This window comes from Babylonia areolata, chromosome 15, assembly GCF_041734735.1.
Source record: "Babylonia areolata isolate BAREFJ2019XMU chromosome 15, ASM4173473v1, whole genome shotgun sequence".
Lineage (NCBI taxonomy): Eukaryota > Metazoa > Mollusca > Gastropoda > Neogastropoda > Buccinidae > Babylonia > Babylonia areolata.
The window spans coordinates 6,770,053-6,791,102 of NC_134890.1; the positions used below are offsets into that span (position 1 = coordinate 6,770,053).

Below are 21,050 nucleotides of genomic sequence, written 5' to 3' on the forward strand. Positions count from 1 at the left end.
CCTTAACCAATAACGAATACATTTAACTGCAGCAACTAAATACATCGGGTACCGATTTGTTTCTCCATAAACTAAATCATTAGGAATTTGCCTTTCAACACCTAAAAATGTCTTCAAAGCAAAAGTATGAACTGATTCACAATGAACAGCGGCTCTATCTAGGCCCCACAACTCCGAGCCGTATAACACAACTGGCTGTACCTGAGCATCAAACAGCTTGATAAATAAATCAAAAGAGGTATTACTGAACACATGTAACTTTTTCATATACAGATTAAAGCATTTTTTGCCCTACTTGCTAAATCTTTACAAGCACCGACAAAACTCAAACGTGTGGAGAAAAATATTCCCAAATATTTATAAACGTTAACAACTGGCATTAACTCATCACCATACAACCACCTTTCCCTGCTACTCAGATAACCACCCTTACGAAATACTATGATATTGCTTTTAGTCATGTTTACTCTTAATTGAAGTGAATCTGCCGCACAGTGTAAAAAATTCAGTTGCGTTTGTAGACCTACAACAGTTTCTGACATCAAAATAACATCATCAGCTAACAGAAGTATAAACAATTCAAAGGCATCAACTGAAAATACAGCTCCATGTCTCCCATTCGTAATTGCCTGAATTGCAAGTTCGTTTATGAAGAGAGAGAATAAAATTGGGCTACAAGGATCACCCTGTCTAACCCCTACTGTACAGTTGATAAGTTCAGTCAGTTTGGCACCACAACGAACTCTAGCTCTTACTACATTATACATACTTTTAATACAATTATAAAGTTTACCTCTGATACCATTCCTTAGTAGAACAGGCCATAAAAGATTTCGGTTAATAGAGTCAAACGCCTTTTCAAAATCAATGAAAGCGACATACAATTTACAATTAAAGGAGAACTGTTTCTGAACAAGTGAAAGCAACGTGAACATGTGGTCTACTGTAGAATATCTTTTTTTAAATCCGGCTTCATGATCACCAGTGATATTATTTTCGTCCACCCATTCCTGTAATCTTTTATTCCATACAATTTACCACTTATATCACCTAAAGAAATACCTCTATAATTATTGGGATTATTTACGTCACCTTTCTTGTTAATTGGCAAAATAATAGATTCTATCCAGTAATTAGGGTATACACCATTATCAAACAGTTTATTAAACAGCTTAACGAAAAAAAGACTACTTGATCAGAAGAATTTTTATACAGTTCACTAACAATTCCATCAGGACCAGCTGCCTTACCATTTTTAAGTTTTCTTAATGCCAGTAGTACCTCTTCATTAGAAATTGGCCGGTTCATGTAAAGATCTGCTTCATCATCAATCATAGCATCATCATCATAAGCAACTTCATTATGCTCGTTATCAACATTCGATTGTAACAAAGACTGAAAATGTTGAAACCAAACGTCACAATCAATAGTATGTCTAGGTTGTTTTCTTTTCTTCGAAACTCTATTAATATTATCCCAGAATTCCTTTTGGCTACGTATAGATGTTACAAGCTTATCCATTAAAGATTTATTGAAGTCCTTCTCTTTTCTCTTTAATAAATGTTTATACTCTCGTCTTGCAATTACATATGTGTTTTTATCTTCCACTTTTAATGTTCGTCGACTAATCCGTAATAACCTTCTTACCCCCCTTTTACTCACAGCACACTCATGGGCAAACCAGTCATCACGTACCTTGTTGTTATTGACACGCACACGTCTTTTCATACACTCCGCACTTTCCTTCATACACTCATTCAACAATGTCAGTGCATCATTCACGTCAACATCTATCAAATTTATTGCATTGTCAATTTTTGTACTAATCTTCTCATTACTTAAAGTATCACGAAACAGCTGTGCATATTCTTCATTCCGTATGATTTTTCAATGACAATGTCCTGTTTTTGTTCAGCTGCATCAAAATTCTTACCTCTAGGGAAAACAACGTGAAGTGTTACAGGTAGGTGGTCAGAGTCAATACGTTCTGATACAATTAGTTCACATGAATCAAACACAATATGAAAGAGATCTTTTGAAAATATAAAATAATCGTTGACACTGCATCCAGCATCCGAAATGTATGTATAGCGACCTTGGAGGTCGCCCTCACATACTCCATTTAAAATACCTAAATCTAATGCAGTGCACAAATTCAACAACTTACCATAATTGTTCAAGAGATTATCTTGTGAATGTCGTGACTTATTGACAGAATGACTTTCATGCTGCTTGTAGAAATCAGAGAAATATTGACATATGTTAGAGGTTCTACTATTTAAAACACCATTTAGGATAATATAAGCATCATATAATAATAAACAATCAGTCAAGCAATCTTCCAGCATATTTATTCCATTATCAATATCAAAGTACGTATAAAAAGGGGAGCTTTCAGGAGGAATATACGAACAAAAATACAGGATATCTTTATCAAGATCAAATACTATCTTATCAATTAAAAAGACACAAAAATTAGGGTGATTCACATCGACAGTTTTAACAAACGGACACAATTCATTCCTTATCAGACACACCATACCTCCGGATCGTCTCCCTTGTTCTGATAACTTAACTGCTGGTTTACAAAATGAAGTGTGACCAGAGGACATGTTAGAGCGGAAATCTTCCATGAAAGTTTCAACTAAACACACAAAATCAAACTTAAAAATAAACGCAACGAAATCAGAATCAGCAAGTTTAGAATACAAACCATTAACATTCCACAGTAAAAACGAGAAAGGTTTATTAACATCATGTGTGTCATATGTACACGCCGTGCTCTCCAACTGGCTGCACGTGCAAATAGAAGACAGTTCAGCGGGGCTGTTCTGGTTCACCAACCATGTTTCAACAGTGTCACTGTCACCTGAGACAGACAATTCAACCGGTGTACACATTTCATGGTTCCCTTTCTCATCCTTACCCAGGAAAGGACATGCTTTCCGAACTGGCCGGCCCCACCCTTATCTATTTTCCTTCAGACCACCACGGCCATCCATAAAATACTTCTTGCTGTCGATGATTAAGTGGTCATAGACCATCGTTGCTCTTTTCCCCTCTGATCTGGCCTTTTTTAAGTGGGGCGAGAGATTACGTCTGATTTCTCTGACGCGCGCAGAGAAATCTTCCCCCACAAAAATGTTTGTGCCTTTCAAATTTCTTTTAGCTTTAAGAATTTTCACTTTGTCTTTGAAGAAAGAACAGCATGCAATGATAGGGGAGTCAGATTTGGCATTTAGTCTGTGAACACTTTCAAATTCAATGTTATCAGTAATGTCTAATGAATCTGTAATAATAACCTGTAATCTTCCTTCTTCTAGTTCACTTGTTTCATTCTGGTCTCTCGAAACACCATAAAAAATCAAATTATTTCGTTTTGATCTACCTTCTAAGTCATCAGTTTTTTGTTCCAATTGTTCCACTTTGGCCAACAGATCAGAATTTTGTTTTGTCAACTCCACGTTTTCCTTTTTCAAATCACTCACCTCCTCCCTCAGATTACTTAAGTCGCTGTACAGGGTGGCATACTGGTCCTTGAGTTCTTGTAAACTGCTCTCCATGCCATCGAACTTGCTGTCCATACCATCAAACCTGCAATTAATTGTCTGTAGCATACCCATCAAGTCTGCAAGGGACGGCTGCTGAGGAGAAGGGGGTGTCGTCTGTCCTCTGTCCGGAGTGCCGCTCGTCCTGTCCGCTCCAGTCTCTCGTCCCGTACTGCCCAGTCTGGTCTGCCGAAGGCTGTCCGTCTTGGGTCCGGGTCCTGTTCGATGTCTCCACACCGAAGAAGAAGACTGCCCCAGAACAAGTAGGTGAGGGTCAGGCCTAACATGACACCGGCTACCCTGTCGCTCGGTCTCAACATGGCGATGTGCATGGCCGCTTTCTCAGCTGCTCGCTTCGCCATGAACCGGACGAAAACCGGCACGAAGGAGCCACAGACCGCCCTGAAGGCAAGTGGTGTCGAAGGCATGATACCAAAGGTATCTGTTGGCAAAATTCTACAACTGTACTGTGCCTGTGTCCGTAACAATTAACAAAATTAACGGAGCGCTGTGAAGTGCGACTGCACTGACTCGTGACACAGTTCATGCCCCCAGAGAGAGAGAGAGAGAGAGAGAGAAAGGGTGAGGGTGTAAACCCACGACGACTCGCAATCACACGATTCCTCTCGTGGGAAGTCCCCCTTATTTTAATCAAAAAGATTTCCTTTGTCATCGGAGTTGGGTTCGTGTCTATTCCCAATGCAAGTCTCAGAAAAAAATGGGAGAGAAAAAGAAACCAGAAGTGGGGGCGACGACGACAATCATGATAATGACAGTGGCGTTGGTGAAGACATCAACAATAGATGGTGAAGGTGATGACACAGTACTGGTTTAAATAAATGTGTGTGTGTGTAAATCGATGAGTGTGTGTGTGTGTGTGTGTGTGTGTGTGTGTGTGTGTGTGTGTGTTTCCTTTGTATGTTTCCTTTTGTATGTTTACTTGGCTGGTTGATTTGTTCTTTTCTTTCACTTTGTTTTTTAACATAATATTTTCATGTTCTGGGCGTCTTCTGCGAAACTGAGAATCAGTTTTCAGTGCAATCTTACATGCGAAAACATGCTGACACAAACAGGTGAACAAATGAGCGAGCATGAAATGAAAAAATATTTTAAATAAATGTGACAGAAAAGTTTGCATCACAACAAACATAAAAAATATTTGGTCCAGTTTTCACGCTCCCTACATGAGGATAAAGCATTGTGAAACTTTTTAAAATTTTTTTATCACATTTATACAGAGAGTTAAATCATCATGTTATTCACAACATCCCTCGGTAAAGATTCGGTTCCAGTCTCATGATATTATTATATATTGTATTATGTTATGGTATGTTATGGTATAGTATAGTATTGTATAGTACATTGCATTACATTATATCATATTATATTTCTGTTTGAGTTTGCCTTAATTTCGTTGTTTGCTATTGATTCCTATGTTCAATTTGAGGTCAGTGCATTGTAGTGATCCATCTTATGTGAAATACAATAAATAGATGTGTACCAGTGTCATTACTGTTGATGTCTTCAAGAACGCTTCTAATATCATCATGTTAGATGAACAGACTATGAATGAATAAACGAAAATCTTCAAGAATCTTCATTGTCATTATCGTCATTGTCGTCGACCCCTCTTTCTCTTTTCTTTTCTTCTCTCTCATTTTTCTCTTAGATTCGTATTGGGAAAAAACAAGAACCCAACTCGGATGACCAAGTAAATCTCTTTGATTAAAATAAAAGGGACTTCCCACGATTTCTCTCACATTTTCTCTCAATAGAGTCAGACAGACACACGGGGCAACTAACAAACACACAGAGGCAACAAACTGACACATAGCAACAGAAAAACACACATAGCGACAGACACACAGAGCAACAGACAGACGCACTGAGCAATAGACAGACACACAGAGTAGAAAACGCGCACAAAAGGTCTTGTGTTACTGCTTTTGGACTCACTTGTGTAAACAAAGTGAGTGTATTTGTAATGTGGTGTTTGGTTGTCTGTGTGGCTGTGTGTGCGTATGTATGTACGTATGTATGTATGTATGTATGTCCGTGATAAACTTTTACATCGCCATTTTCTGTGGAAATACTTTGTCTGCCAATCAAAATTCGGCTTGAATATAGTAGGAAATATAAATTCTGGACATAACACTTGCAGTGACACTAACTACAGAATCGACGTTCACTGCATATGAATATTCTAAAGTGGATTCTGAATTAATTGGAATGAACATAAAAGAAAAATCGAATCGAACGTTTCTTTCAGTTTCGGCCACACTCAGCCTGTTGCGGTTTGGTTTGTGCAAATCTAAATATGTTGCAGTTGTGCTTGAGGCGATGTCAACGTCTCTTTTACCGCCGAATAAAAAGAATATCTTAAACAACCGAGATATGTGAAGAAAACATGACTTAAAAAGTGTTATTACCTCAAATACAATAATATTTTTATCGCGCTAAAAATATGATGTCAGATGCGCAGTAGCACTGGTGATTAGACTACTTGTTTCTGAACAGTTCATCAGTGGTTCGATCCCGCTAACAGGCCTTTCTTTCCCAAAGCTTATTAATATTTAACACAGGACCCATTTTAACGATTTTTAAAATCCCTTTTTTCTCATGATTCCTTTATTGGATACAGCGCGTGTCACGATGAAGTCTTGAAGGCCTTGCCTCTCTTGTTTTTCATGTTAAGCCGTTATTTCTGCTAAGTTTGTATTCCTTATTCCCAGCGCTTTCGTTCGATGTGAAGCTGAAGCAGTCTTTAAACAACAACAACAATAAAAAGCCAGCAGAGTAAGGCAGAGACACGCTTCAGCAAATTTCCAAGTCCCCGCAATCGCCAAAATGAATGTAAAGGAAAAAGAAATAGAAGGGGGCAGGACAGGTGGGTTGGGATAGGATGGGGAGAAAGAACTGTCGACATGGAGAGAAACACCTCGATACGCTCACTGAGCCCGGACAATGTGTTCAGTGAAAGATGCGGAATAGGCCAATGATTGTGAAAGAAGGGAAAAGCTTTCCTTTTGCCTTTGACGAGAGTTCAAACGGGTGGAACGAGAAATGAATCAGCTGGTGTTTTCCTGGTAATGGGCTCTTCTGTGTGTGTGTGTGTGTGTGTGTGTGTGTGTGTGTGTGTGTGCGTGCGTGTGCGTGCGTGCGTGCGTGCGTGTGTGTGTGTGTGTCTGTGTCTGTGTGTGTGTTTCATATTTTGTTGTTGATTTTTTTTCTTTCCCTTCTTTTTGTGTTCTTTATTTTTTCCATAGTCCGTGTGTTTATCGGTCTGTGCCGTGCACTAAGGTAATGAGTTAATGGCTTTCATCTATTTTCTTTAGGAGGAATGGGATTGTTTGTAAAATGGAAAGGAAATTGATTCACGCGTCTGTGCTTCCTGATCTCTGATCTACTCTCTGTGTGTGTGTGTGTGTGTGTGTGTGTGTGTGTGTGTGTGTGTGCGTGTGTGTGTGTGTGTGTGTGTGTGCGTGTGTGTGCGTGTGTGTGTGTGTTTGATTTTGTGTTTGTTATTGTCGTAAAACACTTCGAAATCAACGACTATCCCGACCGCCAGCTAATTTTGTTCAAACAGAATAACAGAGTTTGTATTGTTTTATATTGTATCATAATGTATTGTTCATACAGAATAACAGAGTTTGTATTGTTTTATATTGTATCATGATGTATTGCATTTCACCCGCGTACTACTGTTTACGCATGCACCCTCGTCCTCCTTCCCTTCCATTTCCCCCCACACCTCTCCCCGCATCCCGCACAGACCTTTACCATTCCTTCACACACACAATCACACGCTCCCTGTCTCTCTCTGTCTCTGTCACACACACACACACACACACACACACACACATTAAAAAAAAGAATGATAATGCACTATTCGGAACAGGAAATCAGAACAAGGCGCAAATACGACACAAATATAATTTTTATGTGAGACCTCTCCACGTATTGAATCTACGCTGCTGCAAATAATTCTTCTCGTGACTTTTTTTCTTCCTGGTGAGACAAACAGACAACCGATACACAAGTTAAATACACATGTGCTTTGTGTAAACTCAAACACGTGAGTCAATGATAATCATAGTGATACTACTACTACTACTACTACTGCTGCTGCTGCTGCTGCTGCTGCTACCACCACTACTACTGCTGCTGCTGCTACTACCAAAGTCTTGGGCTCTCTGGTTAATGGCTTTGTCGTTGAACACCGCCCACTCACCCACGGAGCCGAAGCTACTTTTATCTTCTCGCTTCTCATTGTTCTCTGGTTGTAATGAAATTATGTCGGCTATGAACAGTCAATTGTTCTTCAGGATATTTGTTGTTGTTGTTGCCATTTTAGTGCCATGACGTTGAAGACGTTTGATAACAAAAAGGATTTATTCTTGTTATTCTGTTTTTCTTTTACTCCTTCCTTCCTTCTTTCCTTGAATGAATTATTCCTGCGGTTTCTTCTTCTTCTATGTTCTTTCTTCTTTTCCTTCGGTTCTTTCTATCTTTGTCTTTCTTTCTCCGTCTTATTGTTTTTTCTCCCTCTCTTTTTCCTTTTTCTTTCTTTTATTTATCCCGTTTTCCTCTTCCGTCCATCTGTGTTTGTTTCTCTCTCTCTCTTTTTTTTAACACTACAAAGGCACTGGGCAATTTACTCCCGATTTTCCTTGTCCCGGCCAGGTGTGAACGGGTAGACCTACCTGATTTGGGTCAGGTGAGGTTAAAAGCGACAGAATGACAGAATCTGGCCCCGTCTTCATATGACGATTCCAGCAGACACTGTGGATATGAATTCACTGCCCTTATGACGATTCCAACAGACGCTGTGGATATGAATTCACTGCCCTTATGACGATTCCAGCAGACACTGTGGATATGAATTCACTGCCCTAATGACGATTCCAACAGACACTGTGGATATGAATTCACTGCCCTAAAATTAGAAAGAGTACAAAATGAAGCTATGAGGCTGATCCTTGGAACAACAAAAGACACGCCCACAGAAACCATGCGATACCTGCTTGACCTTCCTTCAGTACAGGCCAGAAACAAGTTAGAACAGGTCAAGACCTACTTCAAAGCATTAGAAAACCCTCAAAACCCACTGCATGACGCAGTCAAAGAACCAAAAGGCAGCCGTCTAGGACGAGGAAGATCATGGATGGGACAAGCAGAAGACACAATCCAGCTAGTATGCCGACTACAAGACCTGAAAGAAACAAAAGAATGGGAGAAAAACCCCAAAAACCTCAACCATCTATTCAACACAGTCATTTCACCCACTCTAGGAAGACATTGTCGGGAATGGCCAGAGGGCAAAACAGATGCGGAAGTGAAGCTACTCATAGAAGAAAACAGTAAAGAAGAGGACATCATCATATACACAGATGGCTCAGTCACCAAAGACCAGTCTGGTTGGGGATTCACTGCGAAACAAAATGGAAAAACAATTTGGGAAGAGAATGCTGCCTACAAAGTCACAACCTCCAGCCTAACGATGGAAGTTGAAGCTGCGACACATGCCCTCCAGTGGCTATCGTCCATCCATACGCCCGGAAACCAACATGCCATGATTCTAACCGACTCAATGAACCTCATACAGAAAATTGAAAACGGAATGGGAAGCCCAGAGTGGCATAAGGCAATGCGCAACTTTCAGATTAAAAAACTCACATGGTCATACTGCCCGGGACATGCAGGTGTTAAGGGAAATGAGCGAGCTGACAGACTTGCTGGTAACGCAACACCAACGAGCGGCCTACATCTAGGAAAATCGGAAATTCTCAGAAAAGTCAAAGAATACCAAAAAGAACAGGTACAAGGCCATCACACCATCGATCGCCTCAAAGAAATAAAAGCAGAGAGAGGGAGCGGCCGAAAGTCTAACATGAAAGGTAGAGCACGATGCTTTGCAAATCAAACAAATATCGGCATCATTTCCAAACCAACATTGCGCAAATTTCTTCAAAACGGAACAGAGTCTCTGTGGGCCTTTCCAAATACAATAGACTGAGCAACACACTAGACGCCACGTTCTTGGCATCAGAGATCTTTTCCCATCCCTCTTGGCAGCCTCTGTGCGTGTGCGTGTGTGGATGTGTGTGTTTGTGTGGATGTGTGGGTCTGTGTTTTTGAGTGCGTTTGTGAATGCGCGAGAGTGTAAGTGTACACAAGTGTCAGGAGAGATCTGTGTACGGGTGTGTGTGTGTGTGTATATATATATATATATATATATATATATATATATATCTTTGTATATATGTGTGGGGGTTGGGGGTGGGAGATATGGGCGTATATGTGTGTGCTTGTACAAGTAAGTGTTCATCTCTGTGAGTGTGTGTTTGCGTGCGTGTGTGTGTGTGTGTGTGTGTGTGCCGTGGAAGCTGCGATACGTAGGCTAGAAATGAGTGTGTGGAGGAGGGGGTTGGAGGAGGTGCAAGGTAATGTGTGTGTGTGTGTGTGTGTGTGTTGGAGCTCATGTACGTTTATATGTATTTGACTGTACTTTCATATCTGTGAAACTGCATGTTTGGTGCATTTCTGTTATGCATGTGTGGGTGTATGTGTGAATGTGTGTCGTCATATTTTACATTCATTCGCTTAATTATCACCATTGTTGTCTTATTTATTTATTTATTTATTTTTTATTATTATCATTTTATTAGTATTACTATTATTACTACTACCTTTTTCTATATTATAATTATTATTTATTTATTTATTTATTTATTTATGTAAGCTTATCTATTATTTATTCCCCCCCCCCCTTTTTTTTTTTTTTTTTTTTTTTTTTTTTTTTTTTTTTTTTTTCTCAAGGCCTGACTAAGCGCGTTGGGTTACGCTGCTGGTCAGGCATCTGCTTGGCAGATGTGGTGTAGCGTATATGGTTTGTCCGAGCGCAGTGACGCCTCCTTGAGCAACTGAAACTGAAACTGAAAACTGCCCTAATGACGATTCCAACAGACACTGTGGATATGAATTCACTGCCCTTATGACGATTCCAACAGACACTGTGGATATGAATTCACTGCCCTAATGACGATTCCAACAGACACTGTGGATATGAATTCACTGCCCTAATGACGATTCCAGCAGACGCTGTGGATATGAATTCACTGCCCTTATGACGATTCCAACAGACACTGTGGATATGAATTCACTGCCCTAATGACCGTAAAGGACTGGGGGATCTTCAGCCTTTCATGCTCAAGTAACGATATCAACCAAGAAGATCGGGTGAAATATTGTATATTAAACATTACCTAAAAGTCACGTGAATATTTTGCACAGGTGACATTTGTAACGTGTTCATACTACCATGAGCTTTCGTTGAAGGGAGTTGGAAAACGTTCGTATCCTGATCTTTATTTCGAGAGCTGTAAAATTTTTACCCACTACACGACCTGTATCTTCCTCCCCGTCCCCCCACCATACACATTTTTTTCGTGGCTGCTCCCCTTTCATAGGGAATAAACTGGCGGTGGCCTAATGGTAATGCGCCTGACCAGGAAGCACGTGCCCGTGGGTTTGATTCCCATACACAACCGGGATTTTTTTACTCCCCGCTTCACTCACTCTTGAGTAGTGATCTGGGTGCTCGTCATTCGGATGAAATGATAAAACGAGGTCCTGTGTGCAGCATGCACTTAGCGCACGTAAAAGAACCCCCAGTAACAAAAGTTGTCCCTGAAAACATTGTATTGAAAAGTTCACTTTGACAGTGGAACAAATACACGTGCAAAGAAAAGGAAAGAAAACACAACAAATGACAACAATGGTTGGCGCCGTACTGAGCGACGTGCTCTCCCCTTGGAGAGTAGCCCGTGTTGAAATCTGTTGTGACAAAAAGTGATACAACACAACGCAACATAACGCAACACCTATGCAACGCTACACAACACAATACAGTCCAATACAATACAGAGCAATACAAGAAAGACGTGATCTATAAGTAAATCAAGAAAAATTCCCCGAGCATACAGGCAAATATAGACAGCGCGCTTTTTCTTTCACTTTTCTCGTTCATGCCAGATATGCTTTTTAATGGGTATAACTTCCGGGTTTAAAACCGTTCGTTGATCGTAAATCATTGATCGTTTCTTTAGACAGATACTTGAATGTTTGGGTTGAGGGTGGGGTGAGATTCCAAGACATTTGCTTTGATTTCTCGAAACAGAACAGTGGGGGGTTGGAGGGCGGGGGGAGGGGGAGGGGAGAAAGAACAAGAATGAGAGGTGGAGAGCAGAGAGAGAGAGAGAGGGGGTGGGGGGGGGGGGTTAGTGAATGGGTGAAAGAGAGAAAAAAAAATGCACGAAAGAAACAGACAGACAGACAGGGAGAGACAGAGACGGACAGACAGGCAGACAGACAGGCAGACAGACACAAAAATGATATATATATATATATATATTATATATATATACACACACACATATATATATATATATAAAGAGAGAGAGAGTATTTTCAGTGGCATATCAAGATTTATTTTAACTGCAGGTGTGTGAACTTTCGCAACAGTTTTCAGTCTTTGTAATCCCGTTACTTCTGAAGCGTTCATTAGAATAGACTGTAATTGGTTATAGAAAAGTTTCAAAAGATGTTTTGGTCATTTCGCTCAGCTCGGCTACTCTTTATCTATACTTAACACTACATAAACAAGCATGATAGAGAGAGACAGACAGAGAGAGAACACTGAACACTGAAAGGTTTTATGTCATTAGCTATACAGCTCTAGTGACATGGGGGTGCAATCTGAACAATAATAAAATTAAAAAAAATAATGAAATAAAATGGAACAGAAAAAAATATACTTTTAGAGACAAATAAACAAAAGCTCGACCACCCAAGTTCATGGAAACAAAAGCATTCTTTTCTTCTTTTTTATCAACGTAATTAAACTATTGACATGAATTACTCTTCTTTCGAATATTATAGGTTTCAACAATATACTTCGCCAGTGATCTCACTGTATCGTCATCATGATTCATTTTCAACACACCAATGATATCTTTACTCCTTGCAGCGCTTGTTTTGAAAACAACACATTTTTCACGAATGTTATCATTTGCTTTGTAGTTAAATTTAAAAAATGCATTTCATCTTCCCTTTGGAACCCACACATTGGACAAGGGAAGAGTGTGGATGGTTCAGTGTAAAACCACCTTGGATGTGCGTTGAAGCCAAGAGTTCCGAGTCTAAATCTGGCAATACTTATTCTATGCCATATATTCGTTACTGTTCTAATATATTTCTCTGGCTCGAGCATACTTTAAAAACTAAAAAACAAATTATATTTTCCAGAACGTTCCATTTTAGAGTGCCAGTTTTGTTTATACGAGGCAATTAATCTGTCTTTGAATTCCAAAATAAAGCTTTCTTCATACCCTACTCCTTGACACATCCACACAATCCCAAATCCATGCCTAGTTAAAATCTTCTTCGCATGGTATGCCCAATTTTCTTTCCCTTTGCCCTGCTCAATAAATAATATTTCATATGCCTGTTTACAAATTTTTGATACAGGCAGCCTTGAGGGGCGCAACAGCCGAGTAGGGGCGCAACAGCCGTGTGGTAACATTGGACTTTCAATCTGAGGGTCCCGGGATCGAATCTCGGTGACGGCGCCTGGTGGGTAAAGGGTGCAGATTTTTCCGATCTCCCAGGTCAACATATGTGCAGACCTACTAGTGCCTGAACCCCCTTCGTGTGTATACGCAAGCAGAAGACCAAATACGCACGTTAAAGATCCTGTAATCCATGTCAGCGTTCGGGGTAAAAATGGTCATACACATAAAAGCCCACTCGTATACATTCGAGTGAACGTGGGAGTTGCAGCCCACGAACGCAGATACAGGCAGCCTAGATAATTTCAACCAATACTTTATACATTTAACATATGATTTGATATATAAAGGGTGTCTACCAGTTTCTCCATATATTACTGTATTTGAAGCATGCATGGGAACTTGAAGAAAGCGTTTGATGGCAAATGTATATATTTTTTCTAAATCTCTTTTCACAAAGACCCCAAATTTCAGCACTATAAGTAAGGGTTGGCTCAATTTGTGCATAAAAAAGTTTCCAGAATATACATGAATCAACTGAATTCAGTTTGCGCAAAGATCTTAGAATTTCACTGACCCCCTTCTTTCCCTTCCTACATGCTTCTGTAATTATACTTTTAAAACTCAACTTGGTTGTAAATAGTATGCCTAGATATTTTTATGAATTTGTTACTTTTAAGTCAACCACCCTTTCCAAATACTATCACATTAGTTTTTGTCTAGATTTACTGTTAAGGATAAACGGTTTGCTTCTCGTTTCAACATATCTAATTGATTTTGAAGTCCCACAGCTGTGCTGGACAAGAGTATTATATCATCTGCAAATAACATAAGAAAGATTTCAACCGCCCCAGGAATCATTTGAATACCATGTTTTCCATTACTGATTATCTCTACTGCCAGTTCGTTAATAATAATAATAATAATAATAATAAAGAAAACATTAGTGAACTCAATAAACATCGCGTCACTCCTCTTGGACAGTCAATTGCCTCTGAATACACACATTTATCACGTACACAGGCCAGGACTGAATCATACACACCACGAAAAGCATTGTACAATTTACCATCCACTCCATTTTTTCGCAAAATATTCCACAACATTTTTTTCTGTTTATAGAGTCGAAAGCCTTTCTATAATCAACAAAAGCAACGTAAAATTTTGAATTTTTCAGTAAATGTGTTTGTACCAAAGAATAAAGTAAAAAAATATGATCTATGGTGCAATATCCTGATCGAAATCCAGCTTGTTCTTCGATAATTTTTTCTTCCTGTTCTGTCCATTTTGTTAACCTATTGTTCAAAATATGAATAAAGATTTTACTAACAATACTAGTAAGAGCAACTCCACGATAGTTATCTGGATTGTTTGGATCTCCCTTTTTATAGATCGGTACGATAATTGATTTTGCCCAGTCCGCAGGGAAGATTCCGGCATTAAATAGTTCATTAAACAGTACAACTAGCAAATCCACAACAGATGTATTTGCATGTTTTAGCATCTCACCCAAAATCTTGTCTGGGCCTGAACGTTTACCTGTTTTTAACCTCTTAACTTCTTAATGCTGTCAGTTACTTCTCTTCTAGTAATTGGATCATTGAACAAAGGTTCATTGAAATCCCCAGCATCATCAACCACAATATCATTCTCATGGTTAACATAATCAAACGTTTGAAAGACCGCAGCAAAGTGATCATACCATTGTTTAGAGCTAATGTTATTGAAGATAAGTCTTTCTAATTACTGATTTTATTGTTGCCCAAAATAAATTAGAATCTTTGATCGAATCTTTTAATTTTTGTAATTGTAAGTCTTCAAACTCTTTCCTTATTTCTTTATAAGCAAACATATTCTTTTCTTTCTTTCCTCCTTGCGATCTTTTTTGTTTGTTTCAGTTTTACACCCCTGGAAACTCCTAAGAAGACTATTTACTACTCTTTTCGTTTTTTTACATTCTTCGTCAGACCATTCATTACATTCTTTCATTCCTTTCTCCAACTGTTGGGATCATACATGCAGCCGCTCCATACAACGCACGTGAAAAACACTCAACACAATCATCAATATCAACAGTTAATAGATCGTAAGCATTCTCTAAACGTTCCTGAAAATAACAACTGTCAAGTTCACCCTTTTATATCTGGGCATTCTCCTCCGACCATACAACCCGCTCTTCTCTTCTTTGGAATGATGTTGATTCTTCTTTTGAACAGAGTACATTTGCCATTTCAATTCAACCGGCAAATTCCAAGAAAAGTTCACCAACATGTAAGTTACAAGCATGTAATATGGAATCTGAAACAAGAAAATAATCCACTACACCACATCCTTGGTGAGAAACAAAAGTAAAATCTCCGTCGCGATCACCATCACAAAACCCATTTACAATCACAAGTTCAAACAAGAAACAAAAGTCAAACAAGGATTTCCCAAAGTTATTAATAGTGGTGGTGGTGTGTCCATCGAGATCGATGATGACCATCGTTGTCATCCAGCTGGGGGATGGGGGGAGGGTGGTGGTGGGGTGGGGGGGGGAGGATGCTCATATGCTCATGAATCTATCTGTGAATGCAGATGGCTGAATAGTCCAATCTGCGCACAAAATGTTCGCTGACAGTTGGGGCAGACAAAGGCATATCATTGTCAGGGAGCTTGTTTGCCCGTGACTTTCTGGCCTGCCTCTTCTGAACAGCTGCAGCAGTCCTGTTGGCCTCGCACAACTTGACGCCTTTGTGCACAGCAGCGCGCCATTTGTCACGGTCCACTGCAGATTCCTCCCATGAGTCAGGGTTGATATCAAACGCTTTCAGACAGACTTTCAGAGTATCTCTGAAGCGCTTCTTCTGACCTCCGTGTGATCTCTTCCCTTGTTGCAGCTCGCCATAGAAGAGCCTTTTGGGCAGCCGATGGTCTGGCATGCGCGCCACGTGTCCAGCCCAGCGAAGCTGGGACTGCATCAGGATGGTGAAGATGCTGGGAAGGGTGGCTTTTGCGAGCACCTCTGTGTCTGGGGTCCTGTCTTGCCACTTGATGTTCAGTAGCTTCCTGAGGCATGTTGTGTGGAAGTGGTTCAGCTTCTTGGCATGTCGTTGGTACACTGTCCAAGTTTCGCAGGCGTACAGTAGTGTGGGGAGAACTACTGCTCTGTAGACATTTAGCTTGGTCTCAAGACTAATGCCTCTTCTGTTCCAGACATTTGCATTGAGTCTACCAAAAGTTGCGCTTGCTCTTGCAATCCTGACGTTCACTTCATCGTCGATGGTCACATTTCGTGACAGTGTGCTGCCAAGGTATGTGAACCGCTCCACCGCACTGAGTCTCTGACCGTTGACTGTGATGTTGGGCTCAACGTAGGGTTTCCCTGGGGCTGGCTGATGGAGAACTTCAGTTTTCCTCGTGCTGATGGTAAGGCCGAAGTTCCTGCTGGCAGTGGCAAACTTGTCGACGCTGAGTTGCATTTCAGCTTCAGATCCAGCGTTGAGGGCACAATCATCAGCAAACAAAAAGTCTCTGATGATGTCTGTCATGACCTTCGTTTTTGCTTGAAGCCTTCTGAGGTTAAACAGCTTGCCATCTGTTCGGTACTTTAGGCCGATTCCAACATCGCCATCTCTGAAGGCATCAGTAAACATTGCAGAGAACATGAGGCTGAACAGCGTTGGAGCCAGGACGCAGCCTTGCTTGACACCATTTGTGACAGGAAAAGGAGCAGATGTTTCGCCATTGTCCTGGACTCGATCCTGCATGCCTTCATGGAATTGGCTGACCAAGGAAATAAATTTCCGGGGGCATCCGTACTTGGCCATAATCTTCCACGGTCCCTCTCTACTCACGGTGTCGAAGGCCTTAGTGAGGTCGACATAGGTGGAGAACAGATCAGCATTTTCCTACTGACATTTCTCTTGCAGCTGCCTTGCAGCAAACACCATGTCGGTGGTTCCGCGCTCTTTCCGGAATCTACATTGGCTCTCAGGCAAATGGCCTTGGTCAAGGTGTGCTGTGAGGCGATATAGTACGATTCTGGCAGGTATCTTGCCTGCGATGGAGAGCAAGGCCAGCCTCACGTCGCTCTTCACTTCCTCGTCCACTCCAGAAGAAGGTTTAACCAGATCCCCGTTCACAGAGCTCGCCTTCGCCTGCAAGCCGAGTCTCACTCAAGGCTGCGATGTCAATGTTGTATCTGGCGAGTTCGGATGCAACTAGTGCCGTTCTCCTTTGGGGTCTGTCCGCGTTATCTCTGTCCAGGAGAGTCTTTATGTTCCAAGCACCACTGGTGAGAGGAACGATCCTTGTTTTTTTTTTCTTTTCTTTCTCTTTGTTTCGACCGCTGATGTTGGGTCCCCGCCAGCCGCCGTATGCTGGCCAGGGTGATATGGAGCAGGCAATCTTAGGGCACCTTTTCTAGCCCCTTCCTCATGCCAGGGAGGTGAGCAGTGCATTCCTAAAGAGGACTGCTCAGACGCTCAGACGGCTGCCGAGCTCCATCGCTGCTCCTGTCGACGAAGAACGACCCTATGGCCTGAGCCGCCTGCGTGCAGGTCTGCGGCTGCGGCTGCGACTGCCAGTGTACCCACACCTGTCGTTTCGTCGCTCGCTTGTCGCCACAGGACTTGGGGGTGATGAAATGATGAAGGATGAAAGGTCATTAAGGATGATGATGACTTGCGCGATGAGTTTGTTTAAAGTGAAGAGGATTTGCGCAACGTCGACCTCACTCTCTCGTCCGGGTCCACCAATTTCCAGTGGCAAGACTAAGTCGAGACGACTGGAGGATGAGCACGGATGCAGTGGATAACCAAGATATCCTTTCGGTGTCTCATCTTGCTCTCTGCACTCCACAGTGCATTGCTGTAACCGCCTTCCTCTCCGTTGAACCGATAGGTTTCTTCCGCAGATTCTGCCGGATCCAGACTTCGCATGCATGGGTAGACACACCCCGGGGGCCAACTGCGTGTGGCATACACACATCACGGTGGAGCTAGATGGCTGTCGGTGGCTCTCCTGAGCCGACGCCCTGTCATGGATCTCGTTTTTAATTCCATAAGGGTGTCTAGCCACCCGCCTCACCAGTCCCGGAAGGGAGCGGTGGGAGTGCCGGTTTAGTCGCCGGCAACCCGACCCTGAACAGGTTTACTGGATTACAGGTTACCAGTAGCAGGTCTAATGACCTGACCTGACCTGCAATCGCTTAGAACAAATAGTAACGTCCTTCGAATTGCGTACATCGGCATGTTTATCTCCAAAATTAGAATCATAGTTCACTGTCTTCAATACTCGACTGCCCACTACCTGTCCTTGCATTCAAATCACCACACACTATCATGTAGACATCTTTGTCTTGCATCACATTCAACAGACATTCTTCCAAAATCAATACACCATCATTTAAATCTGTTTCAGGATATAGTGGACCTCCCTCGGGTACAACGTATGCAACAACTAGAACCACATCTTTATCCACATTGAAAACACTTCTGTGAATTCTGATTGCCACAGCATTCGCACACTCTAAAGTGATTTGCTTCACGTATTGTTCTAAGCGATTCTTTACTAATACTAGAACGCCTCCTGAATTCCTTCCTTGTTGTGACAACTTTTTTGCAGGAGCAAAGAATTTTAAATAATCTGGAAAAATGTTACTATAATCAAAATATGAGTCAAGAAAAGTTTCTATTAAACACACGAAATGAAATGTATTGACATAACTTGTAAGTTAAAATCGTTCAATTTAGAATAAAGGTTTTCCACATTATAATTAAGAAATTTTCACTCTTTCGGATGGTCAGGCCTGTCCTATTTATTCCTGGCCCTCAAGTTTCTGTCACTGCCACTGCCAGGTGTGGTGTTCCCCCAGTGAGCGTGAAGCTCAGTCTGCTGTCCGTGCCTCTCCGCCCTCCGCGTGCGGGACCGGGAAAACCCCGGACGTCATAGCGAGAGGAATTCCCGCCACCACGCGCCCCTCCACTGACAGAGACAGAGAGAGGTTTCATCAAAGGATAACAATTAAATGATTTCAGTCAAACGTTTGCTCTCGACTGTCACTTCCATGTATGTCAAATATAACTGAAACTACAGTAAAGAGAACTGCCCGTTTGTACTTTAAGAGGAAGGGAGCTCAACAGGGGTGCACCTGAAAATACAAAACTAGTTTTAACATATCACTTCGGGTGCGTGGTAAAATATACTTGTTTGAGACATATCGGCATGGGGCCCGGGTAAAAAGGTTTGTTAGAATTTGTGGTGCCAAGTTAACATTTACTTTGTTACACGAGTTACGCATTGTTGAATTCTGTTTTTGTAATGGAAGGATGCTGATTTTTTGGGTTTTTTTCCGAGGTTGGCAATGAATGATCTGGTAAAAGTATTTAGACTGCTTTCCTGTGTTGGGAATTCAGCTTCTTAACTCACTCAGTACGGCCAGTCCTCTCTTTTCCTCTACACAGACCCCTCGGATGTCCAGTGGGTGCCTGAATGACCCAACCCTTAGCTTCCGTCGTCAGAATTGTGGTATTCTTTGTCAACATTCACCTCTTCAGTGTAAGAGCCTTCCGCTTGCAATATTTTGATGATGGTAATTGGGGTGAAACGCTGTTAACGTCCTCTCTTTCGCCGTTCGTACGGAGAGAGTTAAGATGAATTGCTGCAGCATAGCTCCAACATACAGATGCGTAATTAATGTGAGAAAGACAAAGCATGAAAGAAATGTTTGCGAGCATCATTGTCCATAATTATGAGGCTTGAGGTGATTGAGTTAAAACAGACAGCATGCCAGTTACCCACAGAGTCAATATGGGATTGCCATTTGAGTGCATCGTCTTATAATAATACTCAAGAACATGTTCATATGAGTTATCATCGACAATCAAGGTGAGAACAAGGTCTTTTTAATGCTTTTGTTTTGATGTGATAATAGCACTCCGTTGTTCAGTGATGAAGTGCCTTAGAGCTGGATTTCCACCATTTAGAAAAATCACTTAAGCCCGTTTGAAGAGGTTGGTGAACTGAAGCAATGCTGACAGCACTGAAATGTAAGAAAGTGTCGTTTACAAAAATATCATAAAAGGCACTGGGGTCTGATAAAGACAAAGGTAGATCATTGATAAACATGCAGGACAGAAGTGATCCTTGAGGAGCTCCGTTTTTTATTGCTCCTGTAGAAGAGGAGTTACCATTGGTAAACACATGTTGCATTCTGTCAGTAACGTATGATTTGAAAGAAAAGATAGTGGTTTGGGTCTCTGAGATACATTGACAATTTCTGAAGTAATATGTTGTTGTCAACGAGATCAAAAGCTTTCTTTGAATAAAAAAAACAAAACAAAAAAAACGACAACAACAAACCAAAACCAAAAAAACAAACAAAAAACAACAACCCAGCACCTCCATTTCACTGCAGTTGATGCCAGACAGCCATGAGTCACAAACGGAATACTGCTGTTCGACATGAATGACAATGTCGGAGTCCCGACAAGGATGGACTTGCGGTTTTCAAGGTATTTCATGTTTGTGGACATGTTTTTCAGGTAGTTTCGATAACACTGATAGAAGTTGATCATGTTACTTCATTGCTTCAGAGATTTCCGGTGTGGGCCAGCCAGGAAATAGGGGACATTTCACTATTTTCTCCGTGCATGAAGATTTAAGAAAAAAAATTATTGAGAACATCGACTAGACTTCCATTGTATATGTTGCTTACAGCAATAAACATTAATCATAGACATAACATATCAAGATATGTATTTCATGCGATCAATAGAAGGAAGCAGTTAATTTGCAGACAGTGATCAAACATGGTGAAGTAGCAGGTGTTTATACTATACTATGGGTACACTATTTAATGTGTATTCATCATGATTGTGCATTTATTGTCATTTGCTAGAGGTAACACAATGTTATCAAATGTCACCTTTACCCACTCACCCTTTTTCTT

The 21,050-nt window shown here is 41.1% G+C and overlaps 1 protein-coding gene across 3 annotated transcripts in view; it reads right to left on the reverse strand.

Moving 5' to 3' along the window:
• Positions 1–21,050, reverse strand: part of LOC143290399 (uncharacterized) — a 138,299-nt gene that overhangs the window by 64,856 nt on the left and 52,393 nt on the right. Inside the window, exon 1 of one of the 3 annotated variants that reach the window (XM_076599803.1) lies at positions 3,620–3,966. The exons of the other annotated variants lie outside the window; for them this stretch is intronic. The gene's annotated coding sequence lies outside the window, so the exon portion shown is untranslated. Of the gene's footprint in view, positions 1–3,619; positions 3,967–21,050 lie in introns of those variants that run through there. 3 annotated transcript variants of the gene reach the window in all.